We start from the raw sequence: 26522 nt of genomic DNA on the forward strand, positions 1-26522 counted from the left end.
AGGCTGCGGGTGGGTGTGCAACACAGATCGGGTGGGGAGAAGCAGCAACGGGCAAAAAAGCAACAGAGGACAAAAGAGCAACATGCAGGCGGGAAAGAAGCAGCATACAGATGCCAATGAGCAACATGGAGTGCAGGAGAGAAGTACATGAGGGAGAAAGGTAGAAAAAACATTCACTCATATGGAGTGCTAATCACAAAAGAAACCAGCATTTGCAACACAATGGGTCTCACGTTTGCTCGAGTTAGAGCTTTTGGCGTTGTAAATTCCTAACTGGACTTTTCTATAACAAATTGAAAAATAAGAAAAACAGCTGGCATAAGCGAGCTGATGCAAAGTGCCACAGCTGCTGTGAGCACGAAGGAGAGACCCAAAAGTAAAATGAAGTTCGCTCGCAGTTGAACGTACTGGCAATTGTGCAATTATCCATGTAATAGGGTAGATGTTCAAGGCGGTAACCAAACTGCTGAACGACCGATAGTGATCAGTGGGTGTGATTAAAAGCCCACAACACTTACAACAGGTCAAAACGCTTGCGCGCTTGACCTAAAAAGTAGTGTGTGAAAAGTATGCAGTGGGAGCATACAAGGTAGCTGGGCAAGAGGCATAGTAAAGGGGCTGGGGTGTGTGGGAGTGTCAAACAAGATTGTCAGGTTGCAACAAAAGTAAGAAGCAGTCAAATAAGTGACAGGAAAGCCAATCAATGGTAAGCAGTCGACCGGCTCCAAGCTCCTGTATGTTCTTGATAAGGCCACAATACATCTCGAAACACACAGCATATGGGCTTTCTAGTATGCCTGGCCTAAAGATGAAGTGTTGGAATTGGAGTGTCAACTAACTCTCCTAAGCACTAAAGACCAAAGGAGTTTGCTACATTACTTAGACCAATTCTACGTATGAATACACAATTACAACTACTAGCCAACCAAAGACCATATTGCAAGTATTTTATTTTTTTACTTAATCCAAGACAGATTTGTCCATCTCAAAAAGCCCCAGGTCTAGATTTATAGATTAAATTATTTTGAGAAATGTTGAAGTCAATAACTTTGCCCCCAGAAGCCTCAGATAAGCACTCTAAACAAAAATATAATATAAAACTTAAACTGTGTTTGTTTGTAATAGGAACTCAAACAAGCACTGGCAAAGCCAATAGATCTGGATTTATTGTGCTACCACGTGCAGCACTAGCCCATTAGAGCAAGGCAGTCAAGAGGAAGCCAGCAAGAGTGCTACAGTGGTAATGTATTCCCTCATGTAGTTCGATGCAAGCTAAGGAGTGAAGAAGAAAGTACACTGAACTGCCAGTACTATTAAGTATGAGATTAAAAAGCTACACAACAGAGTCATTATGCGATGCACAAGGTCTCCAGTCAATGGATGAAAAGGGCTGTTCACCAAAAGGCCAGTGGTTCAAAACACCGAACCCAAATCCCACGTTATAAATACTGTTTGCAATATGCTAGTTTTAAGACTGAGATGTCAATACCCAGACAAAAGAAAAACACTTCAAATGGGTATGCAAATATAGTCCACCGCACTTACGATCCTTCACTTTCACAAAACTGAAATAACTGAATCCTTTAAGAAAATACCTACATAGGAGATCTGCAAATATGAGCAGCACAATGAATGCTCAGCAGTGGTTGAGACACCATTTCCCATTCCATAATTTCAGACGCTATTTTGGATTTTTATTTTCGGATTACTATAATGTCAGACTGATATTTCTATGGACCTGAATTCTGAGTACCATTATTTGTTTTTAAAAATTACATTAAGCCCCTGAAGTTTCAACTTTTTATTAATAAATGTCAGAAATCCTTAATCCTATATAGGAACACCGTTGAAACACAAAATACTTTACTCAATACACAAACATCACTAAACCCTAACAAAAAACTGTTTTCTATTGTACTTTTATGGCGGGGTAACCATGCAAACTACCCCCTTTAAAAAAAGCATTTAATCACATTCCTGAACCCTAAAAAAACGATCTCATATGTTCCAAACAACCCTTTATCCTCAGAAACCCTACACCTGCAAACTTCTTAATAAGCCATAAATAATTATACAAATTCTACCCCGGAACTCAAAAAGATCTAGATCTATCTATCAGAGTGGCTGTAGCCAATATGTAGTTACAAGTAGGATTCCCAGAGATAGGAATTCCTCTCATGTATGCTTCCTAGTAACTTTTAGCCCATTTGACAAATCTCCACAAAACGTTTCAGACTCATAGCAATTTCTCCATTTTGTGATGGAAATGCATTTGTGAACTGTTAAGGGTGTGCAAAGATTTAAGGGGAGTCAAAAAACAGATTTTTCCACTGCAGGGTATTTTTGAATCGACTTTTGTATCCAATGTGAAGCAGAAAGTGCTGTATGGATTTTTAGTAAATATGCCATGAATATATCCAAAGTGTCTAGATGATACTTTACACTAGCGCAAATGATGTTATGAAGTGGTTATTAAGTTATAAGGAACAAAAATTTATTGATATCTGTTATCACAATATTATAGCAGTACTAACGAAGTACAATTCAATGACAGGCCATTGTGTGACAGGCTAATTACTGCCTTTACAGAAGTTAAAGGCAGCCACGTTGTTTCTAGATACAGTTTGCCTGTGTGGTGAGTTTCGCTATTAGATGGAAGTATGTATTAGGTCTGATGTCTCCCCTTTTACCACTTCGTTTAAGTAGGGTAAAATATGTATATGTTTCTAATATGTAAAAAAAAAAAAAAAGAAAATTTGTACGGTGTACCGTGATACTGCCTTGGGAGTACAATGGTACCAAAAATTAATTTAAAAAAAAAAAAAAAAGCTTACAAATTTGAGAAAAGTCTACGGAGTACCACAATAATACCTACAAATTATTGTGCTACTTAAAAAAAAAAAAAAAAAAGAGCAGTTCAGGAAGAACTGCACTTAAAATATATAGAAAATTATGAAAACATTTCTAAACCTATTAGCACTTTAATAAAGTGGTATTAGATACACAACACTAAAACCTATTACTTACCTACATCTAAGACCCTAACCTGTAACACAGCAGAACACAAGCAAAATGTGCTGCAAACGACATGGCTACCTTTTAACTTTGGTAAACACAGCCATTCGCTAATCACATACTGCCTTATGCTCATATACCATGGCACACTGTAAGCTTACCTCAGCATAACAAATACGTATCAAATTTAAAACTTCGAACTTTAAAACTACTTACACTATTCACACATACCACCACAAATTACTATTTATACCAAATATATTTTCCTGCCACATCACATTTATATACCTTAACTCTTTCACACTGCGTCTTTTTGTTACCACTCTCCAGTGTACGTCACTCCACTCGAATCAACTGTACACCACTCATTCTGTTACACTCTAGGCCACTCCATTTTGACATTCGAGTGTATGCCAATACACTGTACACTCTTCCACTCCATAACACTATACTCTATCCTGTTTCCACTGTATGCAACTCCACTTTGCGACATTAGTTTGCTCTATGTAACTGCACTGTAAGTTATTACTCAGTACTTCATGCCTTTCTATGTCACTATACTAGGCCACTCTGCATCACTCCATTCTACTGTACGCCAGTCCACTGTATTGTACTACACTGTGATATATCACAGTATGAAACTCCACGCTACACAATTCTATGCTATTCCACTGTCACTACACTGTATGAAAGTAAAACTGAATGTCCAAAATGCCATTCCTTGCGATGCCCCTCTACATAACTCCACGCTACACCATTCCACTAAACACCTCTACACTATACTGCACTCCACGGTAAGCCACTTCACCACAATACAGTCTTGTCAGTACACTTTATGACACTTCTCTCCTCTACTGTACCTCACTCCACAACAGTAAACTATGATTTAAAAACGAAAAATTATTTAAAGTTAACAAAACATTGAAATTTAATGTAAAAACCAAAGGTTAAACCTTGCAGACCACCTTTAAATGTGTATTTATTCATTCTTTTGCCACAAAAAGTATTAAAGTAATCAAAAATTTAAATTTCTAAACTTACACGTATAATTTACGCAACACCTTTAATTTATTATAATTCAGAAATGTTTTACTGTAACCAAGGTTTAACTTCTGTTTTTCTATTAAATATATATATATTTTTTAATCCTGTATTTTTAAAGGCACCTGGACACCTAGCCTGCCACTTACCTGTGGCTTCCAGCTCCTACTTGTTCCAGACTGATCCAGTGAAACCACGCAGCTGCCTGGGTTTTCTTGCCCGGGTTTTCCCTCTCACCGTTCTTCCCGTCAACTGAAGCTTGGACTACCTCAAGACCTACGTAATGCAGACTGCAGCATGACTGTGCCGTGGACATGCACATCGGGTGTGCCAATGGCACACTGAAGGCACACCAAAGGCAAGCTCGTCTGCTACTACACCATGCCCAACACCACAACCGCTGCCCCTCCCTCCCCCAAAGATACACAATCGCCAAGCTCTACACCCTCCATCGTGGGCGCCACAACAAACACTGTCTCTGCACTGACCCACCCTCTAGGTTATGTCCTTTCACCAGCACTGACTTCACCTGCCACAGCGCACACCCCAGCCCACCAACCAGCCCCACACCATAACCACCTACTGAAGAAAAACAACTCGCATGTGCCCTTCTCGGCACAGGCTCACTATGCAAGCATTCCACCGAAATATGGGACCTCATTGCCACCGTTGCACCAGACATCGTCCTTCTCACCAAGACTGCCTCAACCCCACATCCATCAGACATGGCCATAGCGATCGCCAACGGATATAAAATCTATCATTAGGGAGGATGAACAGCCATCATCCACAGAGGCCATACAGTGCACCACCACAATCCGCATGGAACATCTCAACTTCAAGCTCCAAATGGATGACAAACCACCAGAGGCACCCTTGCATGCCAACACACAGGACCGTGCTCCAGCTTCTATAACACCATCGCAGACTTATTTGCACCCCTAGCCTTTGACTCCAAGGACTGCATCTTCCTCAGAGACCAAAATTTCCACATCGACGACCCCTACAACACTGCTCACTTCCTTGACACTATGAGCAGCCTCAGATTGACCCAGATCGTCCATGACCCTACGCATACTGCAGGACACAAGCTGGACCTTATTTTCACCTCCAGCAACCACGTCAAATACAGCCGTGTCACAGAACTCACATGGACCGATCACTCCTTCAACCACTTAAGTTTTTTTCAGCCCCTGTACCGCCACCCCAAGGTGACCAGTGCCTCCCTCCAGGGGTGGAAAAAAATCTCAGAGACCATGGGCGTATGCCCTTAACACCTCCAACCCCTCTACTGCTATGAACCTAGAATAGATTCAACACCTGGATCACCAACTGTGCCGACAGCATCTTCCCCATCAAGAGCAACATCCAGAGAAAAATCCTCCAAAAAGGCCACCCAAGAACTCAGAACATCAAAACGAGACGGCAAACAGTTGGAGAGGAAATTGCGTGCCATCAAGGACACCTCTGATGGAGCAGCATTCAATATCTCTCTCGACCTCTACTACTGCCTGGTGAGGCAACAAAGACGTCAGCCATTACCGCACACATTGAAACCAACACCACCAAGAACTTTTCAACAAAGGAATTCATCAACCCCCCTGGCAGCAAAAACAAAATCACACTCCCACAGGAACTGAATGACAACCCTGCCCACTTCTTTCATGACAAGATTGCATCCATATACAGAAACTTCGAACTCCAACCCACACATATGGAATTCCTCAACAGATATGCCAACACCATAACTGACAAGAACCACACACTGACCATCTGGAACATTCTCTCCACCCAGGACATCACCTACACCATGAAATCCATCCACTCATGAGCTCCTACAGACCCATGCCTGCACCACATCTTCAACCTCGGAACCCTAAGGATCAGCCAATAACTCACCACCCAGCTCAACACCTCTATCCCCACCGCAACATTTTACGATGCCTGGAAACATGCTAAAGTCAGACCACTACTCAAAAAACCCTCCACCAAACCCAGCGAACCCAAAAGCTACTAGCCAATCTCCCTGCTCCTATTCCCAGCGAAGGTACTGGATAAGATCATCAACAAGCAACTCATGACAAAGCTGGAGCAGAACCAGATACTCAACGCCCCCCAGTCCAGCTTCCACAGCAATCACAGTACCCAAACTGCCCTGATTGCAGCCACCAATGACATTCCAACCCTTCTCTACCAAGGTTTGATCCTCCTCAACCTCTCGGCAGCCTTCCACATCCAAGGGGATGCACTCGGATGGGTCACCTCCTTACTTATCAGAACAATCCAGAGGATCCAACTTCCACCTCTGAACCCAAAGAGATCGCCTGTGGTGTCCACCAGGGCTCATCCCTCAGCCCCACGCTCTTCAAAGCATATATGACCCCGATGGCCAACATGGCCAGATCCCAAAGTCTAAGCATAGTTTCCAACGCAGACTTCGCCCAACTCATGTCACTCAGACGACCACGCCACCTCCAGAACCAACTTCCACAGTTGCATGACAAGCGTCGCAGAATCAAGATAAACTGACTGCAGCTCAACACAGACAAGACTGAAGTAATGATCTTTGCAACTGAAGCAACACATGGAACGGCTCCTGGTGGCCATCAGACTTAGGACCCACTCCCTCTGACCACACCAGAAACCTTAGAATCATTGACAACAAGCTCACCAAGAAATCACAGATCAACGCAGTCACCTCTGCCTGCTTCCTCACTTTGAGTATGCTACGTAAGAAGTTCAAGTGGCTACCCCTACATAGGATACGCACTGTGACAAGGCCTCATCACCAGCTGACTGGACTACAGCAACGCCCTCTACGTAGAACACCTCCTACAGAGCACACCTCTTACAGGGACATCAGACCATACAGAATGCAGCAGCCAGACTAATCCTTGGCCTTCCCTAACGAACACACACCACATCCCACTTCAGGGAACTCCACTGGCTCCTGTGCAGAAGAGATGCCAATTCAAGCTGCTGACCCACGCACACAAGACTCTACACAACCACGGACCTGTGTACATTAACCACCACCTGAACTTTAACCAAACATCAAGAAGACTATGCTCTGCCTCCCTTTCACTTGCCCACACTCCCCACACCTACCGAAGCAGAAGTGGAGAACGCTTCTTCTCACATTGCAGCAAAAACCTGGGACCGACTCCCCACACACCTCCGGACCATCACCTCACTTACGGAATTCCAAATGGCCCTCAAGAGCGGACTGTTCGAATAAGCCTCCAGGACCTGCAAGTGCCTGGATACCCTAACGGGTGATTAGTAGCGCTTTATAAATCCTGATTGACTTATTAACCACCCTAAACCACACTTTCATATATACACATTTTTTAGATTACTGGAGAAAAATAAAGATCAGCAACAAAAGTTATGCAAAATAAGTGTAAATTCGAATTGAAGGATCTAGAATTGACATAACTAAATTGATCCAAAACAGTAAGGAGCAATACTAAGAAGAGTTTTAAGGTTTATCATATTTTTTACCTCTAAAATGATTACTTCCAAAATAGATTTAGTTAAACAAAAAACAAAAACAAAAAAAAGAGAGCTCCATAGACTTATTCGAACCAAAAGCAGACTAAAATCCTGGCTTTTCTGGGAAGTATAGCACTATACTGTAAAATAAAGTAAGAAAACAAAAATACTAGCCCTCTTTCAGGTATCTAAGCATACACATTATGAATCACCTTCTTTAAATATAAACTGCCTCCCTGTGCTTAGAAAGCATCCTCCGTATTTTGGAGAGTTGTGTCCAGCTGGCTTAACTATCTTTACTTTAAATACACATTGTGCATAAAAATAAAATATGATTTATTCTCTTACATAGGGTCTTATCAAACAAACAATAGAATGTGAAACCTTCCCTATTTTAACAATGTCTATTAGTGCACCATGATCATCTTGCACATCACTACCTTATTCCACCAGCTTGCGGCCTGGTTCTGAGATCAGCAATGTGCGTCTCACCAGGCTAATGTCTTGTTAATGATGCACTGTGATGTCACTGGAAAAGTGGGAGTCACCGGTGATCTCACCATTTGAGCGAGTGAAAAATGCAATTTGCACATTAATAGGAAAAGCCCTAGTTCGAATAAAATCGGGTATAAACCAGAAAACGAGATCTTGCAAAACCCTCCCTTGGAATTTAAGGTCTCATTGATCACGCTATAACAATATGTTCTTAATAAGAGAAAGTAATCCAACTCCTATCAAAAATTCTTACAATAGCACTAGAAGAAATCTAAATCAGACCAAAATGTTGCTAATACATTTTGTCACTTCATCCAAAGAAATAATGAATCAATTCAAAATCACCATTTGATTATATTTGTATAATTATGAGAAAGGATTGCACATCTTAACCTGTAAAGGACGGTATACATACCATCTAATTTGTTACATCTTCTGGGTGCATATCCAGAAGCGGCTCTTTCAGGGTTTGTACTCTTGCTAAGGAATGGCCTTGTGCTTCAGTGATCACTCGACTGGTGGGGTGTCATGAGCTTTCATTGAAGTAGGTGTGGAGTGGAATCTGAATCCAAGAAGGACATATTACAGGGAGAAAAATTTCCCAACAGAGTGATGTCATTCGTTTAAAAGGGTCATGGTTTTATTGGTTACTGCTCGTTTAATATTGAGCTTCTGCTCATGTTATTAACTCAATAAAATGAGTCAAACGTTGGCTTCTTACGCTCAAACATATAAGCCACAATAAATATATTTTATTCAGCATGAATACTATGAGGAATTTATACTGAAAACCATGTCTCTTCTGCACACATTCTGAAGGTACCCATTTAGAATCAGCATCATTTCCACGTATGAGTGAGATACAATTTACAAATAAGATTCAAAACTAGTTGAAAACAAATTCCTATTGTATTAATTTCAAATGCCAAAAATAGTACTCTGAAACCTAGCACTGAAAATCAACAAATCTGCAGTGTTGTGCAGGTGTCTCATTAGCAGAACAACTTAGTGGGTCAACTGCAGCGGAAAAATTGCATCCAGTTTCCGAAGGTTGTAAGGATTTGCCTTTTTTTAAATCATTATTATTATTTTTAGAAGACTTATGTACCATCGTCCACAAACCTATTGGCTTTGGTTGCACAGAAGCCTGTACAGCAGCTGTACACTTACCGTGTCAAGGTCCTTACCATATGCTGGCAGTGTGCATCTTTAGTGAAAGAAGCCATGATCCTTAATGAACAGACTCGGGAGTGATGCAGCTGAAGGCCATAAAATCGAGTGATCCATACGTAAATACATGGAAACAGCATTTCCAAAACCGTGAACTTTTTTAAAAGCTTTGGTGCAAAAGTGAACAAAGTCTCTTCTAATGTGCCAAAATCCCAAAAGGCAATTCTGAACAATGGCTTGCAAACAGTCCCATTAAGGATAATGGGAACTTGAGTACCACCACATCTACTGCGCACTAATTGTTTTCTGTATTACCATTATCTACATTTTAACCTTGGATTCTGCTCTGATATTCAGTCGAGAGATGTGTCAACTGTGATAAGTGTAATGAAGTGTGTCAATTAAATGATAAATAAGTCGTGTATAAATGTGAGTAGCTTAGTGGCTGTAAAGACATTCCAGTAGGAGTGAATTTTCTTCGAAGAGCAGTGCCCTTTCGGAGCATACTGAACTTTGACAGGACTTGCAACTGACCCGGACGTGACGTTTAAAAAAAATTCTAAATCAAGTGTCCCATCTGTTCAGCACACACAACACAAAATAAACTTGTAAAGGTCTACTCTGGCACATGTAGGTCAACCGAGTTCTTGGAGAGTCCAAGTTAATTGCATGTAGAATTGATAAAGTTCATTATACCACTGATGAGACCGGTGCCCTTTTGGAGTGCATGATTAATGGGTGTGGATTAAAGTGTTACCGTGTGTACCACAGTGCGAGGATAGGCTCGGCTGCACTTGCAGTTACCTACTCTTTTGGAATTGTTGGTATAATGCACGGTCAACTACGTTTAGAGCACAGCAGATTTTTAGCTCGCGATGTGGACTCTGCTCCTTGGGCTGGAATCCCAGGCGCTGCACCTGTGATTGTGGCAAATAAACCCACTCCTTATAATCGTGGAATTTAAGTAATGTGAAATGTAATCTAATGCTGTTACACCCATTGACGTACACAATCTTGACAGCCTACAAAACCCCCAACATAATGTACAGTGCTCTGCAGGCCCCTAGATATGTGCTATTTAAATGTCAACAGATATATGACACGGCATGTGGATCATTGGAATTAACCCAGGAGCAACAGAGGGGCAAACACACTAGTAAACAGCTCAACCACCACCAGCATAAATAATATATAGTCAAGCCAGACAGACAACCAAGAAACAGCTGGGGTATAAGCTATATTTCCCTTGGCAACACAGAAGAGAATATCGATCATTCAATGTGATTTATTTATACATTATGAATGGCATATTGACCAACATAAAATATCTTTAACATACAAACTTGATTTATAATTAAATCACATGTACATAAAAGAAACCCGGACCCTCTTACTTAAAGGCCTTCTTTTCTTGGGTGGTGATACAAGAACACTTGACATGGCAGCATTGGGTTACCTAAAATTCTGCTTAACTGAAATACTAACAGGGAATACATGTTTAAAAGCTAGGCCGCACTTGTGACCAGACGAGATCTCACTGATGGTTAAGAGGGACCCATAATTTCTTGTCCACTGTGTTGTCGCCCCTCCCCTCCCTCCACCCCCTAAAATCGAAAGAAGTATATCTGATCCCTTTCTTTGCATCCTCATTGCAGTTGGCAGGATTACAAAACAATGCCTCAAAACTCCTCTGAAACGTTTTAGGCGGTTACCAAAATAATTTTTTTATTAACTTGTAAAAGTGCCATAGATTTTTCAGTTAATTTTGACGGGACTTAAAAGTCATTGGCAAGGACAAATGACACCACCAAATAAATCTACAAAATAAAGTAAAATAATGATATAAGAAAATGGAGTGAAAGTAGCAACTGAAGAAACTATATTAAGGAACTAAACTGAAGAACAAAAGAAAGGTATTCTTTAGGAAAGAATACATCTGCTTTCACAGTTTCACTCCCTCAGTGCAGAGCAAGTGAGATTGGTGTTCTAGGCAGGCCCAGGCCGGCATTCAATGAGTAGGCAGCCTTTATTTTTGTAGATCCCACCAGTATTAGGTTATTGTTATTGTTATTGACCACTGTAATTAGGATTTCTAATGAGTGCCTAATGTTAAGGGATTCCATTACTTCTATAGATCTAAGATAGCTAATGGTTTATAATGGTGAAATAAGCAACAAACAAATATTAAATATTTAAGAACCCGAAATTCCAAGATGCGGAACATGCAAAATCCTGATTTTAACAAGAAGGAAAATTCCTATCAAGCCTCTTTTTAACAAAGTAGATCACTTAAAGCCCTGTAACTGATTAATTCATTTAACTTTCAATACTGTACAAGGCATGATTAAGTATGCTAAGTAACAAAAATTGCTGGGTGCCTTCAGAGAATAGTAGAAGTTAAGAAAGTTTCAAGTAACAGCTGTGCATTTGAATTGATTTATTGAAAACTGCTTGAGGCGCTACGTAAAGCGGAGAGTGTTCAAGCTAATTAGGAAAATAAATTGCTCTTGGGAAATATTTATGAAGCATTCACATGTAAAAGCACACACCACAACCCAATCAGAAATGAAGAACTCCAAAACAGATGCTTAAATTGTGACTAATTAGTAAATATTCCCTTCACGATGGGAGTGACAACAAATTTTCAAGTCAAGTAAGCCTAGCTCCGATCAACTGGATTAGAGCCTCTACTGTTTAAAAAATCGTCAGTGCTGGATGAACGGAGACATACGTTTATCAAGTTAGCTGCGCACAAAAACAACATCTAACAAGAGGTTGCACAAGTCCATCAGTAAAACAGACTCAAACCCACTAGCGAAAGGTTGTAGGGCAAACCACAACATGACCTCTCAAACTGGCTCACCTACGCCACAATGTAGACTACGATCTCACTCGCAGGCGCTCAAATATGCACCCAAACAGTAGATACACAAAACATCACTCATGAACCATAATAGCATCGCACATTGTTTTAAATGTGTATCAGGCCGATAGTCCTACATTATACTCCAGCAACACCGTAAACTAAACAATAGCGCAGCACCAAACTACAAAATTGGAGAATATAATGGTATGAGACGTATGAACACTTCGTATGCACACCAAAATACTGGCAGGCAAGTGTAGCAATCAATACCTCACAAAATGTAGGAAAACAGATAGTACAGCAGAATTAAACACCAGCATTCCTGATACAAAAAATTGCAACAAAAAAAAAAAAACTCTACAAGACGCCTTAGAAAAATTACACCACTTGCGATACTTAACTTCCCAGAGAAACCCTACTGTCCCAATAAGAAATATACATTATAGCAGTGAGCATTAAACTGTACATAGAACTCTTGCAATCACAAGACACATATCAGACTAGCACTGACAAAGACAGTAAGCCTCTCCTCTTAAATGGAAGAGTGGGTCTATTTGCTTTTCAGCGCTTGTTTTGGTATAGTTTATGGCCGAGGGTATTCCAAGATGACTGTCCCTGCATCTGCATCCATGCGGATATCTTGTAATTTCTTTTGTTAGAATAAAAAAAAAAAATCACAGATGGTTGCTGGTGCATGAGTATGCACAGTGCTCACACGTGATGGCCATCCTGGATTTTTTTTTTAAACACTTTATACTAAATGTAGATTTCAAATGTCACACAAGTGAGTGGTTCTAGCAAAAATATGAAAAACAAAAAAAACGGGTGGGCAGATGTGCAGAAGTAATGGACGAACTTTACAGCCACCTGTCTGGTAGCAATGTGCTGCTAAGCCCTCACAAAGCAATGTTAAAAATAGATTTTAAAAAACAATGAAACAGGACAGGGGTCGCTTGAGGGCGCTCAATGGATGAATGAGCGGTCATAAGCAGTAGGAAGAGCATAATGTATAAAATTGTTCAAATATGTCTGCACTGTAAGGATACAAGTCAGCCAATTAAACCTGTGGTAAAAAGCTAAGCTCTAGGGACAGGAAAAAAAAACAGGGAGGAACGCCATCAATGTGGAGTATCAACATGAACCCAAAGTCTACTATAGCCTTAGAACCCGCCGTAGCGGGCTCTACCGGCTATTAAAGGCCCGCTCCCCGCGTTAAATGCCCGAGCCGAAGGCTGGGCAAATACTGGTGGACTGTCACTAGGTTTTATGTATTGTATATTTATTATCATGGTTGAATATTTTCATACCGAATAAAGCGTTTTGATTTGACTGAGTGGCTTAAAAGGCAATGTTATGCTTTCAGAATTTGTACAGTGCATTTCTTCCTTTAGTACGGCCTTGTTGCAATCAATTAGCTAGTCCTACATTTCAAATGTGACTGCGACTTACCGTCTAGAATTGTTTTGTTTACAGGTTTTAACTATTGGTCGCTTCAAAATACTTGTTTACATTAACTCCTACTGGCTTACAGGGTAATCAGCTACACTCCCATTCGCTCACTGGTGTCAGAGAACACAGTCTGTGGACTGCGTGTTTTCTGCATGAATAAACAGCTGATCTAATTCTTGTTACATGTAATTGTGTTCAGTCTATGGTGCTTGTTTTAAGTAGGCGTAAGTAATTATGCAGGTACAAATCATGGAATTATCAAATTTTGGGATAGTGATATTCAGTAATTTCAAACATTTTTTATAGGAGAGTAGGTCATCAAAAACTTCTCATGGAAAGGCATTTTCTACTTGAACTACTATCCTGCTAGTGTTTTGCCAAATTGTGAGCTCAAATAAATAAAGGCAAGCAAAATGCCACCAAATCATATTTCACTTTCAAAGTTGTCAATTTAGGGCGTTTTCAATTAATTCTGCAAAACCTCCCAATCTGGGTCCCACCTAATACCCTAGAATAGAGCATCATATTGTATCCACCCGGCCAGGTGTTCCACCGCCAGGTCAGACAACAAGGGGGACAGCAGACACTTCTGAAGCGTTCCCATACCTAAAGGAAATTCTTTGTAAAGAACCCCATTCACACTTGCCACTGCACCTGGGCGCAGACATATGCTCTAAACTCAGGACCAAATCTAAACTTGACTGGGACCCCTATTAACTATGGCCACTCGAGAGGGTCAAACATTTGCAGCATTCAGGGCTAAATATGCTGGTTCTCCAATGTTTCCCAGGTAGGCCATTACTCCTTGAAGCCTTCAGAGATTATGTTGAGTAGCCCTATGAGGCATAAAGCCAGACTGATCCAAGCCTTTCAATCACCTAGTATAAAACAATTTGCCAACACCTTCGCTTTGGTGTTAAGCAAAGATATGTGACCTGTATGAAAAGCAGTCTTCGGGAGGCCTACCTGGTTTGTAAATAAATGCAACTATGACAGTTCTCAGATCTCCGTAACTTCGCTTACCTCTATGCCCTGTGAAATATGTGCAAGTGGCTCACCAGTGCTCCTGCAACTGGAGTGCACGGCTGGGTGTAAAGTTCATAGGTCACTTCTTTCAATTGGAGCCCCTCTGTCCACTCTGTGAACTTAAGAAAAACATCTAATTGATGAACCAATTTGAAATTACCTGCCAGCAACGACTTGTCATATCTAAGAGTTTAAAAAGTGATGGGAATAATCTGGGGAGGAATAATCAGGCAACTCAGTATGTAGAGAACCATCATGAGTGTTCCTCATTGAACTGTTGTTCCAATGCTCCTCTGCATTTGGGAAAATCACCCTCCTTGGTCGGGTAGGAAGTGGAGACGTACTGCTTATCAAAGGAATTAAATGAATCGCGCCTTTCCTTAGTTTAGAAGCCCACCATCCCTACTGAAGACCTACCATGTGCCCAAACAAATACCCAGCAAGGAAATTCTCAACCACATTCCAGGAGGTGGCAAGATAACCTAAAGGGAACAAAAGACGGTCCTAACTGAACCAGAATGCAAACATTTCATCCAACACAAGGCTATGCTCTACACCACCAGGCAGTACAGACACACACGCCCCCCCCCTCATTGACAGTTGAAAGAAGTGGCAGTGGTTGGACTGGATGTAGACAGGTCCTTGGAAATAAGGAAGGGGGAGGATGTGGGAGTGACACGAGCAAATGCTCCACTTTGGCAGTGAATGCTACTTTGTCCCTGATATGATTCTGAAATTAAGGAAAGTCTTGATTAATATTTCACATAGTAGCAAAGTGACAAACTGCTGCAGGGACCAATAAAGACCACTCAGTTGTAATAGTAGCAGCTCTGGAATAGGCGACCACAATGACAAGGACACCATGCTTGCAGACATACAACTTACATAATTTCCTTTCCTGCACTGCTGACAACTACAAAATATTGTTTTAAATTAAAGTCCAATATTTAGGTTATTTTATAAAGGACATTTAACAACTAGGGGCCTTCCATAGTAGAGGAAGATGGCATTGAGCACACTGGTGCTGAACCCAGATGGTAGCATAACCTGCCCCATATTCTATATGGGTAAAAAGTACTTTGGCAGGCATGATACTCAGCAAGTCCTACATGTCCATCATGGACGTATTCAATATACAGTCAAGGAACCTGTTAAATAGCACAGCTTGTGAGCAATTTCGTATTCCAAAATCCTCACCTTTTTACAGCCAAAAACTGTGGCGTTCCTCCGTTTGGTACTAACAAAAGTGGAAATACCAAAATTAAACTTGCCAAGGTAGTGGTAACATTATAGATTAAGGCGATTCTTCCCACCTTTTTAAATCTTGGGAAAACGCCATCTTGAGCTCACTTGCAGATCACAAGTTAAACAACCATCCCTTTTCCTAAGTTATACAGTACAAGCTGGTTATGGATCTCACGTTTATTATCGATTGCAAACGTGTTTTGTCACTTGTCTGAGTTCTACAAAATCCACTTCTAGGCGTATTAAGAAACATGCAGAAACCTCAATCACACACGAAAAAAAATATACAAAGTAGAAAAACCAGTGGTAAATGGAAAGACACACAAGCCACAATAAATACAACTGACAACAAAATACTAATTCAATGACTACCTTTCCCAGTAAAATAGACTACCCACAATTGGTTGGGGCAAAATATACACCACTTCCAATTGTGCAATTCAAAACCGTAAGTTGTCTACAGTGAAACGTAATGGAGTAAGTCTAAGGTATGGAACCAGTCACGCTCACACCTAAATTTATAGTACAATAAACTCTTTTTTTTTAAAAAAAAATCACATCATTTGATTATTTAAAATGTTATCTACATTATTTTGCCAGCATGAGGTGAGAGAGGCAGTGGTTATCAACCGGGGACTATGGTCCTCGGTAACTGAAATTCACTTGTTCTGCTGAGTCATCACTTAACCACATTGCGGCCCAAATGCAGATTTGATAAGAGACAGTTTTTTTTTTTAGGATGTTGGCACTTGAATACACAATGAAAAATGTAATTTGAAAACATATCTAAAATGCACTTGGTTGAAAAGAAATCCAAAATAAATGTTTCCAATGTGCCTGAATAACAACCATATAAATAGATTTCGTTCTGTAACAGCACAGACTTCCATCGACTCACCAAATTTTCTTTTAAAAAGAAAATCCAAAGTGTTCGGTCCCTTGACCATTTTTTTTTTTTACTCCATTCTAAATCAATTAACAAGCAACGCAACAATGCACTGTTCCATGCAGACTCAATGCTTCAAATTTTATACCAAGTTGCAATATATTGTAAATTAATTTTAACATTTAATTTTATGCAGTCAACTAGAACCTGACCCTTATAGGGTGCCCAGACTACAAGGGAGCTTCCGGATTATACAGTTAATGGGAATGCGCTATGTTGCATGAAGTATTTTATTTTTATTTTTAAAGAACAGCACTTCTTGTTTTTTTATTTATTCCTATTGTTTTATACACAATGTAATTACTCTTACGTCACGTTTTGCATGTGTGTCCACTGAAAGGTTGTAAAGCGCTCAAACTAGATGATAAATACAAACTGACATTGCACGGAACTGGCTATTTGTTTTATTAAGTAGCTGGGCTGGACAGCATAATGTTCAACATTAGGAATACTGACAAATAAACGGTACATTTTAAACTGGGTGTGTATATATGTGTGTGTTAAAATAGAAAGATTGCTGAAAAGGGAAGTAAGCATGTGTTACAAACCAATCCTCAAAAGATGTGGGCCTCATTTAAAAATGAAATATTTATGTTTATGCAGTACGGCTGTATTTTACAGAATAAATAACCATGTAAAATCAGTGTACTATTTGACCAAGAATGCCCACTGAGTAGGTAAAACGTTAACTTTTCGATTTAAACAAAAGGTTTGGAAAAAAAGGATCTGGTGGAGAATGAAAACTAGGTGGCCCTTCTCTCTGACTTGTGAAAGGAGAGCACAGAGAGCACTATTTCTATTGTTCTCCAAGGTTTCTGGGGGGAAAAAAAAAAAAAAAAAAAAAAAAGGAATGCACACTTCAGGGGGCAGGGAAAGTGCCATTAATCATATTAAATTCATTGTTCATGCAGTGCTCCGGGCAGCGCTCCCAGGAACTTCACTGTTCGATTTCCAGAAAAAAAATGTTCTAAGGGAACAAACGTCCTTGAAAAACGAAGATGCTTGCAGCCACTACTCTCCTAGGGCACTGGGTCATTATGAAAATTCCTCGCCACCTCTTGCCAGCACCCCTGTCTAAAATACCTGCAGTAAAATATCCCATAGACACGATCTGGAGGAAAAAAAAAAAAAAAAAAAAAGAAGATCCTCGCATCTTAAGTACCCTTGACAAGAGAGGAAGCGATGATCCCACCTCCAACAGAGGGTTTGAAATTCAATTTTAATTTCAAAATTTAAAAATCATTAGCGGCTGTAGAGGAAATATGGAAATTAGCACAGAGTATAAAGGTGAAATGTGAAGCCCTTCAGTAATTTGACTGGGGTAGGACGTTAGACGACATCAAGTAAGTAGGTATTCTGTTTTAAACAAGAGGATCCAAACAAAAATCCAAACAGTAGATTTCAGAGAAAATAGTTCAGATGGTCCCAGCAGGACTCTTTCATGTGACCTGAACCATTTAAAGCTAGGCAGGTGGAGAAGATTTTTAAGTGCAATAAATGAAATGGATTTGACGGTCTTCGGCATCAACAATAACATGCCACGGTGCCTGGCACTCTTGTTTCTTCTTTAAACCAATACAAGAGAGGCTGGAAAACAGGCGATAGATTACCAAGTATGCTTAATATTCTAGACAATAACTAGAGGGCAATTAGTTGACAAATTGTGTAGAATGCAAGCACGGTTTGCGTAACCGAAGGGTACATCATTTTAAGGTCTACATAAGAGGGTGTAGCCCGTCACCCTTTTTTCGTGATATGCTGACTTTGCTCTCCAAATCTAGATCTTTACACTAAAGTGTTTTTAGAAACCCACTGCACTCAAAGGAGGGACTAACATCACAAAATAACAAAGAATCCAACATCGCATTTGCACCACAGCACTATAATGCCAGTCACAGGCTCTGCTTATACATGGTAGGATCAAAACAAGACATTAATAATAGTAAAAGAATGCTCATGGATACTGACAATTTCCTGTAGAGCAGTACAGAATCCGGTCAGAGCTGGCATGTAAAAAAAAGAAGGGCTGCCAGCTGTTAAAATGTACACATTATCTTCATGGGGCCAGCTCTCCACAAAGGACTCCACTTGCAGATAGCCAGAATATATCTGAGGGGGTGGCACTTTGAACTAAGGGAAATGTTAGTGCCCTTTTAGAGCATCAAACTGCTCTCCCTCACAGTGGCATTAATGGCGGTACAATCTGGCAAAAGGTGTACCAGTTATCCCACGCCCATGAGGGCTGGGGGCATTAACCACCCACAGAACTGTTCATACCAGGCACAGCGGATCAGGGACCACACAAATGCACTGCCCTGAGACTGTGCACTGATCCACACAGAAGGAACAGCAGAAATGACCGCCTGGCGTAAACTTCACAATTCATGCTCTCCTCAAGAAAGGGTGGTCTTGTCCCTGTGAATCCAAAGTGGCAAGGGGTTATAGAGCATAGCAGAGAACCTGGGCCGGGTGGCAACTGTAACTGAAAGAGGCCTGGTTGAGATACATGAGAAGTGGCCATTTTGGCTCAGCTTGGCAACCATGAGAATCGCCAAACGTAACTGTATGACTGAGTATGAGGACCCTTTGCAGTTATTGGAATTCTTAGACCCTACTCATTCATTGAATATGTTCACGTCACACAACATCAGAGACAAATAGCTTCCATAGACCCATTTTACTGGTACTGCGGTTCCAGATGATGGAAAGTGAGACTAGGGATGGTAACCACAGCTGAGGCCCACACATTTTAATACCATTGAAGAAGAAAAACAAAACAAAAAAAATTACTGCGAGGGAAAAGGTAAAACTGACTTAGGGCGGATTCCTCAACGACATGCTGAAGGTCAGAGGAATCCTGCAGCTGTCTACTGTTGTGAGCAATCGCGGTCAAAAAATAAGTCCCCATTCACTTCTCAAGTGAAAACGGAACACCCGCAAGCAGCGCAAACAGTACCTTTAGTTCAATTGTTTGGTCACAAAAGCTCTTTGTGAGTTCGTTCAACTCTTGCCGCATGTGTCTGCCAGTCAATTCCCTCCAGAGCGCTAGTGCTCGTCGCCATAAATTTGTTTTGAATAACATGGGCGAATCGCGCGCAGCTTCAATTCGGCTTTATTTGAAATCCAATGTAGAGACAGACAGTACGAGATCTCCCACTAGCGTCTGGCTCCTCTCCTTTATTCCATAACCGCCTGCTATCTAATCCCCAAGGCATTCTTCAAATGGAATTGTCGGCACAAGGAACATGCCGACAATTCCAATTATACATGAATACAACATCTACCAAATTTACTCCCTGCTTTTCCTGTCCCCTATACAGACTAGATTATGAAAAAAAGACCGGTGATATCCTGGGGATCCTGATGTAGCTGTGTCTTATTTTTCTTCTTCCCTCTATGGTTATTTGTGTAGGAGTCCAACGGACCTCTGTATTATATTCGTAGTATGTTTGTCGACATACATTTCCAAGGATTCATTGCGTTTTTAACACCTCTTAGAACTATCACCATGTGGGAAAGGGTTGTGCCCCTAGGCTCCACCCACTGCACCGATTCACAGAGCACATACCCACATATCTCACTACCTCCTCTGTAACAGCCATCAAAGATGTGCTAGTTATGCAGGAACTTATTTAGGAATTTATATTGCAGCTGCGCCCATGACTTTTCTTACGACTGCACCACCATCCGGGTACAATTTCACTCTTTCAAAAGCACACAAGATAAGCCTATCATATGATGTGCTTCTGAGCTTCACACTGACCAACATCATTAGCCATCCCTTGGTAAGTCCAGCAGCTCTTACTTCCCCATCAAGCAGGCCTCACAAGACTTATTGATCATCTTATTCAGTGTTAATAGACTTACCCATTTTATAAAACGTAAGAAAAAAAATGCTGGCATTACCTCACAGTGCCAGATCAGACATTACACTGATCAACAAGACGCACGTCTCCCAAAATGAAGGTAAGAAACAAACAAGACTGGTTTGGGCGTGAACATCATGTGTGTGAAATTTCCTAATCGGGTGCAGAGACTGGCATGTCCAAGGCCTACCACAAAGGAGGGGTAGCCATATTAATATGAAAGGGACTCCTAGTACCGGTAAAGCAGACACAGATGGAGCAAGGAGAGCACAATGTATTCATAAAATATAGCCATGTAACTGCAAATAATCATTCTGGGTTCCATTTATGTCCAAGTTTGGGTTAAAAGGGTTTTTGGGGCAGTGGACAGACTTCTTCTCCAAATTAAGTTGCTAATTGGAAGAGATCGAACTTCGTTCTAGATCCTTTGTTAAGTACATAAGGTAGGCATATGGCCCCTCACTTCAGAGTTAGGCATATCCTGGATGGCCTGATAGTGGACTATTCTTTTGTCGGCCCATGGCAACTAAGCCGCCCAACTGCTCAGAAACAAACTTTCACCTCCTGCACACATTGCACGCGTCCCTGAATAAATTACCTCTTAGTGCCCTCCTCATTGCTGCCTCATATTACCTCTGACTACAATGCACTGCAAACTGGAATGGCAGGTGATTTGATTATACCTCTATAGGGACACTGACATCTTAATGTATCTAAACACAAACACCACAAGGCCAAACTGAAGCTGCAGGGATTTCTATGCATGTGTTTAGAAGAAAAAACATTCAGTGACATTTCCTCAAGTTTTGTGGGAAGAAGCCAAGGCCTGCAGAAGTGTGAGAAGAGTGGAAGTATATTTCTGGCAAGATATGTCAGGACTGAAGAGCTGAAAGTATGAAGGATATAAACTATAAGTTCATTGGGGACCCGAGTATTCTGAAGGTGGGTGTGAGGACCACTTCTGTTCTTTCAGAAATGCTTTGGAAGCCTAATATTCGAGCATACATTTTTATGAAAAGATTGAACAATGTTATCGCTGATGTGCCTTGTTCTGACTTGTCAAATGAGGCCTTTCTCCTTGATTGGGTGAAAGGTTTAAGATGTTTTTCACTCCTTAACACCTCAGTCTTAGAGCTGAAAAAGGTTGTGATATAATGGTGCAGAGGCTGGACTTTGTAAGTGATGGGAGGGGTGTGAGGGCGAGGGGCGAAAGGGGAAGAGGAAGAGGATGATGGAGGTTACAGTGTTCGGTAACTGTCACAAACATGTCATGGCTATCACTGTTTGTTATTTGAGAGATTCTCTATAATAAAGCATTCTTAAAACAGATAATATTTATGTTAATAATTTAGAGGCTTTGATATTTTCTTGAACAGTCCCTGTGCAGCATCAGGAATTTATGAAACTCAGCCACTGAGACCAACAACAGCCCTATAGTTTTTTAAAGCATAGTTTGCACCTCCCTGGAGAAACAGAATACATAAGCCTGTCAGTTTCATGATTCCACAACACACACTGGGCGAGATACCTCAATAATTTCAGCAGGTCCATATTTATCAGCACCTGGTCATTGCTGAGCTAACCCAAACACAGGAAGCAGCCTTTCGATCCAATGGTCTTGGTAGACAGTTCTACTTCAACAAGCAGAAAGGTGTAAATAAGGAGAGTAGATTCTAACCGAGATATAGCTGTGGGACAATTGATAACAAGAGAAGCAAAGCCAGTGGAGTGGTGGAAATTATTCTAGTAAATGTGTCTCAGAAAGTGCAGCTAAATTTGTATAGGCCCAATCTAGCGGGAGCAGTGAGGCAAACTTCGCACCAAAATTCATAAATATTCGACAATCAGGGAACTAGTTTGAGTAAAAAGTGGGAAAACAATTAGATGTTTAAGTGTTGCAGCAAGCAGACAGGTGGCAGCTGTTTAATACTTAATATTTAATGTAAGCACTTGCCAGTAGCAGGTCAGTACGTGCAATACACTTTGGTTTCTCTGGAAAACTGTTGTAGTCACATCTCCTAGCATGCAGACAAAGATGTTCAATTGTCTACGATGAAGTATACCACAACACCAACATGGCTGTTGCAATGTATTTCAAGTACTCAATGTATTGTACTATACGACATATGCGCACTGTCACCTACTGTTGTAGTACTCCTACCCATCGAAACACCCATTTGCAGTTCCAAAAGCACAGAACTTCGGTGGTTGGTGGATGCACACCAATGTAAGTAGTTACCGTTCTTTTCTCCAGGCCATGCTGTAGTGAGCACAGAGCATGAATGGGTGGATCTATGCGGTCTATCAGACTCACACTGTGGAAGTAGTCTAGTATTCAGTAAAAGGAGGCAACACGATTATGCGTTTTTGCATCAAAAGCGTTTTGGGGACAGACATGCAACCACTGAGCAGATGCATGAACTGACCAGGAATCATGGGCTATCATGTGGTCTCAATATAGCTGCAGCAGAAAAGGATGAGAATAATTAACATACTAGATGATCCAGTGCTTTGAGACTAAGCATCAGGCACTGTCAACATGTCTGAGGACTTTCAGTAGTGGCACCCCGTTTGCAATCAAATTTATGCTTAGTTCTGTGTGTATAGACCTTTTGTTAAAAGGATCAGGTCTGCTACATCTATGTTGTTTTCTATTACTAGATAACTAAATTGTAGTAACACTAAGCTTCATAGCTGACCAATGGTGGGTGCACAGAACATAAGTCTCCCTAATTTACATACAATGCATCAAGAACATGTTCATTCCAAGGAACATCATCTCCTACCCTAGGAAGGTAGACATACTTGCAAAACAGGCTCCTTTTCAAAGCACCAATTAGTGCCACTATAAAATGGGTATCGGTCTTACCGCAATGAAAATGGAACTTCTATACTATAGAGTTCTTTGTAAACAAGTCTACTGAGCTCAAGAATGTCAGATTCCCATTGTGTAGCAGATAATACCAATATGGGCTAAAAATCAGTCCTTAAAATAGTACATTGCTGGACATGTGAAAAAACACCAACTGCTGCCTTCATTCATTCTCCCTGCACTAAAAGTACTATCACTTGGTTATGTTTGTTGTTCTGTCAATGATCTCTCATTAGTACTTCACTTATTTTTTTTCTAATTCATAATTCGTTTTAGCTGCTGAGTTAAGCACCTTTTGCTCATTTATACCACAATAACATCTGCTTATTTGATTCTATACTTTGTTGAACCACGTTCCAGAATACAACACAGCTATATTGAAGAAAGGACACTTTATTTAAGGTGTTCCAATTTAAACCTGAAATGCAAGTCACTTGAATCGAAGTGCTTGGTGAGGGGTTTATAAAGCAGCTTTGTTTTCTGGCAGCAGTTTAACAAGGCAAAGTACAATACTGATACAGAATCCAAAATCTATTAATCAAGAAAAACAGTACAGGCTAAACTTACAAACAACACCACCAAATCATTTTTACATAAGTAAACTAGTTGCATGGCTTTAATGTTTTTTTTTATAGAATTCGTTGCGGGTCAATCAATCCATAAGGCAATTAACTTAAATGACTCTACAAAGCATTTTTATGTCCATTTCATTAAATGACATTTATTATAACTGGACCATAATCCTAGCTGTTTCTACTTACATACTCATTGATCATTTTTGTCACCCATAGAAGTAAAAACAGGCCAGCCAAGGTCTCAGTATAGTATATTACAAATTTGCAGTGTAAGTACTGAGGAGGATGATATACATTTTACAAATCTGAATTTTTGTGATAAGAAAATGAGATTTGTGGGATAACTCAAGTTCTAAATCTCCAGCTCACGAGTTGTTTACAAAAGGATTATACATTTGGCTTACTACATGCTTAGGTTTTTGGGATAAGATATGAAAAGCATAAACCTCCTGTTGTGTCTCTACGGATAGTTATGAGGCAGGCAGAAAATGTTGGTGAGAATACAATGAAATATATATATGTAAGCGCAACTGCAAGAAAGCAAGGCATAACATAATTCTTAACAACTAACAGTGTCATATGCAAGGTTTGCAAGAATAAATTAACTTTTGGCCACTGAGGGCCATGCAGTTTGACTAAGTGTCTAGTGATGTTTCCTGTATTGAAAGTCCTAAAATAAGCCCACAGATTTATAGTAACCAAGGCGTGATGAAATAATCACAAGCACTACAATTCTACAAGTCAATGGGAAGTATTGGGAAATCTTAAGGATTTTACAGTGGACAAAGGAGAAATATTTTGATATAACCGAGGCTTACACTGTGGATACTGGTGTAGGTGCCTAGCCCAATAAAGTTCTGATCATATGCTTGAAAACACTACAGGAGAATACTGGAAAACAAAAAGATATTGGACAAAAAACGGAAGCAATTTCAGGGTAAACCATCTGGGCACAGCTGCATCAAAGTACAGTCAATACGTTCCATGTTTACCATCCAATGCACCAATGGAATAATCTATTTCAATGTAACAGATGTCAATTAGATACAAGAGTTAGCCATTATTTGTCTCACAATACAAGTCTTCAGCTGTGCAGCAAGCTACCCTGCATGAAAAAAGAGCATCAAAAGCATTGGGACAATACCTGTGTAAGGAAATGCCTCCTTGGCATGGTTACCCCCTGACTTTTTGCCTTTGCTGATGCTATGTTTTGAATTGAAAGTGTGCTGAGGCCTGCTAACCAGGCCCCAGCACCAGTGTTCTTTCCCTAACCTGTACTTTTGTATCCACAATTGGCACACCCTGGCATCCAGATAAGTCCCTTGTAAATGGTACCCCTGGTACCAAGGGCCCTGATGCCAAGGAAGGTCTCTAAGGGCTGCAGCATGTCTTATGCCACCCTGGAGACCCCTCACTCAGCACAGACACACTGCTTGCTAGCTTGTGTATGCTGGTGAGAACAAAACGAGTAAGTCGACATGGCACTCTGTAGGAGGCTGGACTGGCTTGTAGTGAGTACCAAGGGGGACTTGCACCTTGCGCCAGGCCCAGTTATCCCTTATTAGTGTATAGGGTGTCTAGCAGCTTAGGCTGATAGATAATGGTAGCTTAGCAGAGCAGCTTAGGCTGAACTAGGAGACGTGTGAAGCTACCACAGTACCACTTAGTGTCATATGCACAATATCATAAGAAAACACAATACACAGTTATACTAAAAATAAAGGTACTTTATTTTTATGACAATATGCCAAAATATCTCAGAGTGTACCCTCAGTGAGAGGATAGGAAATATACACAAGATATATATACACAATACCAAAAATATGCAGTATAGTCTTAGAAAACAGTGCAAACAATATATAGTTACAATAGGATGCAATGGGGACACATAGGGATAGGGGCAACACAAACCATATACACCAAAAGTGGAATGCAAACCACGAATGGACCCCAAACCTATGTGACCTTGTAGAGGGTTGCTGGGACTATTAGAAAATAGCGAGAGTTAGAAAAATAACCTTCCCCAAGACCCTGAAAAGTGAGTGCAAAGTGCACTAAAGTTCCCCTAAGGACAAAGAAGTCGTGTTAGAGGAATAATGCAGGAAAGACACAAACCAACAATGCAACAACGATGGATTTCCAATCTTGGGAACCTGTGGAACAAGGGGACCAAGTCCAAAAGTCACAAGCAAGTCGGAGATGGGCAGATGCCCAGGAAATGCCAGCTGCGGGTGCAAAGAAGCTTCTACTGGACAGAAGAAGCTGAGGTTTCTGCAGGAACGAAAAGGGCTAGAGACTTCCCCTTTGGTGGACGGATCCCTCTCGCCTTGGAGAGTCGTGCAGAAGTGTTTTCCCGCCGAAAGAACGCCAACAAGCCTTGCTAGCTGCAAATCGTGCGGTAAGTGTTTTTGGATGCTGCTGTGGCCCAGGAAGGACCAGGATGTCGCAAATTGCGTCAGGA

At 40.8% G+C, this 26522-nt stretch overlaps 1 protein-coding gene across 8 annotated transcripts in view; it reads right to left on the reverse strand.

Annotated features, from left to right (window-relative positions):
* Nucleotides 1-26522, reverse strand: part of NCOA3 (nuclear receptor coactivator 3) — a 558025-nt gene that overhangs the window by 366140 nt on the left and 165363 nt on the right. The window contains exon 1 of one of the 8 annotated variants that reach the window (XM_069243456.1): nucleotides 8462-8567. The exons of the other annotated variants lie outside the window; for them this stretch is intronic. The gene's annotated coding sequence lies outside the window, so the exon portion shown is untranslated. Of the gene's footprint in view, nucleotides 1-8461; nucleotides 8568-26522 lie in introns of those variants that run through there. 8 annotated transcript variants of the gene reach the window in all.

The sequence above is a fragment of the Pleurodeles waltl genome, chromosome 7 (assembly GCF_031143425.1).
Source record: "Pleurodeles waltl isolate 20211129_DDA chromosome 7, aPleWal1.hap1.20221129, whole genome shotgun sequence".
NCBI lineage: Eukaryota > Metazoa > Chordata > Amphibia > Caudata > Salamandridae > Pleurodeles > Pleurodeles waltl.